Raw genomic sequence first — 5000 nt, 5'->3', positions numbered from 1 at the left:
TGCTTAATAAAACGAGTTATTGCAATTGACTAGTGTTATTTCGATATCTATCTATGAAATGATAGGTTATTTAAGCAAATAGTACGTAACTACTTACTTACGTGGAACGTGCCAGAGAGAAATCGTACGTAATATGCAAATTCGAGGTCAGAAGCGAACTAATGTAAGGCCAGGGTTACACCTATGGAATCGTTACTAGCGTCTTAACGTGATCGATCTCTATCGATCGTCCATTTAGATATCGTTTTAACAATCTTGATGAGCTAAGCGATAAAGCGACCTATGCTACTACCTGCGTTTCTCTCTCTCTCTCTCCCTCTCTTTCTCACTGAATCGATATTCGATAAAACCACATACACGAGTATGGAGGATATCTAAGTACATATATACATATACATATATACATATATATATATATATATATTCATATAAATATATATATACATGTATGTATATGTATGAACATATATATGCATTATATACGTACATACGTTAGTGTATATATATATATATGTATATATATATATATATATATATATATATATACATCGATATAATCAAATCTCATAGTGTACATTGCGTTAGAAATAAAAATGCATTAACTATTTAATAAAACGATCGTTGATTTTATTTATTTTTTTTTCTTTTTTCTTTTTTTTTTTTAATTCGATTGAAAAAATTTCCAAAATATTTTCATTTTCCTTCGTATCTTATTTATATTATACGCGGGTACAGTGAGTGGCTTGAGGTTAAGAGGAGTAAGGGGTGGAGCAGGACGAGAGAAGGCCAATAAAACGTTATATATCACTTAGTTATAAATGGAACAATGAATAAACAATATTTGCGTCAACAATTGACCGATCGGTCAAATTGTTTTCTTTTTTGTTTATCTTCCTTTTTTCCTTTTTTTTTTTTTTTTCAACGACGCGCCTTCACACAAGTTTTCCTATATATCGATCAGTCGCAGTTTCTATGACTTTTTATTAATATTCGAACGAAGAGAACTAAATGAAAAAAGAAATAAATAAAGAGAGAGAGAGAGAGAGAGAGAAAAAAGGTTATATTTGTTTATTTTCGTTCAGTACGATTCGAAAGGATTCTTCAATGGAGTAATAAGTAACTAGTTATATAATAATTGAGTATACTCACGGTATATAATTCGTTTAATTAGGGGTCAGCCCCGGTCCCCCTGTCCCTCCCTCTCTCCGTGCACGTGAAACGCATAATATCGTAGATTTTAACAAGCGGAAGAGAAAATTTATGATGATCGAGCGATGGGGGTTGTTACGAGAGAAGAAGAGTAAAAGGGTGTAGGAGAGATAGAAGAAGAAAGGAAAGGAACGGGATAGGGAAAAAAAAGAAAAAAGAAAAGAAAGAAAAACGTAGAGGGTACTTTTGGATGGTTCGATAGACGACAACCTTACCGGCTACGAAGTAAAATTATCGTACGAATTATTCTCGGCTCTTTGGACTCGGAATGTTCAATGAGTTCGATCTAAAACCCGTACACCGTGTATCACGTGTTCTTTATTCGACGCGTTAAGTCAAGCGAAACGTGTTCGGAATGTTTTCTGTTTCTTCTTTTTTTTTTCTGTTTCTTTTTTTTTTTCTCTTTTTCCTCTAGTTTTTTTTCTGTTTTTTTTTTGTTCTTTCTTCAAATGTCGATAGAATTCTCCAATATATGTATACTCTATGCATATATATATATATATGTATATATATATATATATATCTTTCCTCTCTCTATTGCTAAGGCAATACGTGAACGTAATTCCGTTCGTTCGTAGATAACAATAATTTCCCTTTTTTTGTTGTTTTTCTTTTCTCTTTTATTCTTTTTTCTTTTTTTCTTTTTTCTTATTATTATTATTATTATTATTATTATTATTATTATTATTGTGACATAATTAGATAAAACGTTTCTATTGTTCGAACCCGTATTGGGTTGCGTTCTTTGAATTGTTTGTTTGGACTAGTTCAGATAACAAACATAAAACTCTTTCTCTCTCTCTTTCTATCTATCTATCTATCTATCTATCTATCTATCTATCTATCTCTTTACCTCTTTTTCTCTCTGTTTCTTTCTCTATTTATCTATTTATCATTCTCTTTCTCTCTTTATCGAATTTCAAGATATATCGATCGAATTTTGATTTTCTTCGAAGGGATATCAATCAACAGAGGAGGATATCACTAACATTTAGAGAGAGAGAGAGAGAGAGAGAGAGAGAGAGAGGTCGTATTGCGCGATGAAAACGATGGGGGTACGTTCAGAGTCAGATAGATTCTATGACGCCTTCTTTTCTATCTTCCTCTTTGTCGAGACTTCTCGCTTTCAGAACGTCCGTTAACTGCTTTTATCGGAAAGAGGTTTCACGTTACTCCGTTTGGTATCCGATATTCAAGAAGCAAGCTACCTAAAATATACGTCTGTTTAATCTCTATACCTCACTGGATATATCTGTGTACGTTTATTTTATATTTAGAAAAAGAAAGAGAAAGATAAAATGAGAGAGAGAGAGAGAGAGAAAGAGAAATATTTAATGAAAACATTCATTTCGTTTGATTCCAAGAGATTTTAATCATAAAATTTGAAACAAGATTTATATATATATATATATATATATATATATATATATTTTTTTTTTGTATACACATATATCCATGAGACTTTTGGCCAAATATCGAATTAATTGTTCTAATGAATATTCAATAGTATTGAAACATATTAATGATGTCACATTTGAGTAAATGAATGAAAAAAAAAAAAAAACGAAAAAAAAAGAAACGAAAAAAAAAAGAAAGAAAGAAAATAAAAACTAAACAAATAGAAGAGTTCTAAAAGAAAAGAAAAAATAAGAAGAGAAAATTAACGCGTTAATAATGTACGATACACATGGTGGCAATTCGAATATGAAAATCTCTGAGGAAAAGTTCACGAAAGGTCTCTCGATAGTTCCTTCGATAGCTCTTTCGGGAATACCTCGAAAAAAAAAAAGAGAAAAAGAGACAGACAGACAGAGAGAAAGAGAGAGAGAGAGAGAAAGAGAGAGAGAGAGAGAGAGAGAGAGAGGGAGAGAGAAAGAGAAAAAGAGTGTGAGAGTGGAGAGAATGAATATAACTAGCATGGTTTGCAAAACTGAACGAACGAGGAACATAACGGAGATGTTTCAAGGTCCTTACGGACACGATGGACATCGGCCCCGAATATTTTTCCCCTCGGTTTTCTACCGCTTCCGTTCTATTGTTCTCGTCGGCGTACGGCGTGTTCTGGATAACGGTTAAACGATGCCAAGGCGACACGAAACTGCTTTCGCGAGGGAATTGCCCGTAACGCGAACAAGAACCGAGAACTTTATCTTTCTTTCTTTCTCTTTTTCTTGCTCTTTCTCTCTCTCTCTCTCTTTTTCTCTTTTTCTCTCTCTCTCTCTCTTTTTCTCTCTTTCTATCTGTCTATATATCTATCTATCTTTTTCTTTTTCTTTAAGCTCTCCTACACTTACTCATACTTTTTCTCTTATCGTGATCAAGACTTAACGATTTCCGGCAGCATCTTGTATGTTTCCGGTACTTGTACCTCTTTAAAACGAGTCTCTCTCTCTCTCTCTCTCTCTCTCTCTCTCTCTCTCTCTCTCTCTCTCTTTAAAATCTTCATGATCTTTCGAGTTTATCGAGAACGAACACGAGTGGCTGAATATGATATTAAAATATATATATATAAATATTAAAGAAAATATAAATTAGATATTGAAATAAAATATAAAATTTATCACGTTTATAAATCGGTATATATATATATATATTTTTTTTTTATCTTCTTTATTTCTCCAGATACAAGATATTAATTCGCCACGATATTACATAGGGATTCTACCGAGTACGAAAATAAGCGACTGAAACGATAAAAATCTATGATCGATGATAATTACTCTTTCCAGCATGGAGCATTTTTTACAATTTTTTTTCTTCATATATATATATATATATATATATATATATATATATATATATAAATTGCAATGAAATTTATCACGTGTTTAGACCTCGTAATATTTTGTTTTTTTTTTATCTTAGAAAGAAGATATTAAGCAAGACTGAGTCATCTTTCTTAAAAAGGAAAGGAAAAAAGTTTTGGAGAGAATTTTGTAATAATAGTTCAGGTGTGACCTCGAAAAGAGTAGTAGTAGTAGTAGTAGTAGTAATAATAATAATATAGATATTCAAGTTCGTCGTTACTTGAATTTTTCCGCTTACTAACACAAATAAAGGATATCGTCGTCATTTATGCGAATTATGTTAATTATTTATATTGCCAGCGTAAATTACTACAGTGTGTCGTGGGTGTTAATGCGGGATCTCTTCACTTATTACGTATCCCGTTTAAATAACAGTAGACACGTTGAGATATTAAATCATTGAGTTCTCTACGTGAAAAAAAAAGGATGGAAAGAGAAAGAAAGAAAAATAATAATAATAAAAATAATGATAATAATAATTCGTATACCATTTTACGCGTTAACGTCACGTCGTTGAAATTTAAGGTACAGGAATATATTAAGAGAAATATCCTCTTCGAATTCTCTCACTCTTCTATTCACCTAACTCATTCAAATTTAACCTTAGAAGAAACTTCCTTAGATCTATATGGGATAAAGTGTTTGAATTCTTTCGCGATCTCTTTAAACATAAAAAGTTTAACTGAAAAAAGATTTGAGCATGGTTCAAAAGTTACGAGATAATCTTTTTCTAATTCTATTTACCATTTGTTCCTTTTTCTTTTTTTTTTTTTTTTAAATGATCATTAGAAAAATTAATTGATCGTACGATTCGTCTTTTAAACTTATAGAAGTCATATCGACTATGAAATTAATATTTACGAAATAGTACGTATATATATATATTTTTTTTTCTTTTTCTTTAAATTTTTTCTTTTATTTTTTCATTTTCATTTTTTAAAAATAGGCAAAAAATTATTTCAACGTACGATCACTCTTTTAAAC

The 5000-nt window shown here is 31.0% G+C and overlaps 2 protein-coding genes across 5 annotated transcripts in view; one reads left to right on the top strand and one right to left on the bottom strand.

The window, feature by feature from the left end:
* The window catches only part of LOC118441642 (uncharacterized), an 89277-nt gene that overhangs the window by 45346 nt on the left and 38931 nt on the right, over positions 1–5000 (top strand). The window lies entirely within an intron of this gene.
* Positions 1–5000, bottom strand: part of LOC118441638 (uncharacterized) — a 45306-nt gene that overhangs the window by 31889 nt on the left and 8417 nt on the right. The gene's annotated exons all lie outside the window — the stretch shown is intronic.

This window comes from Vespa mandarinia, chromosome 5 (assembly GCF_050613455.1).
Source record: "Vespa mandarinia isolate Hongniang chromosome 5, ASM5061345v1, whole genome shotgun sequence".
Lineage (NCBI taxonomy): Eukaryota > Metazoa > Arthropoda > Insecta > Hymenoptera > Vespidae > Vespa > Vespa mandarinia.
This window is presented reverse-complemented; position numbering and strand designations above follow the sequence as displayed.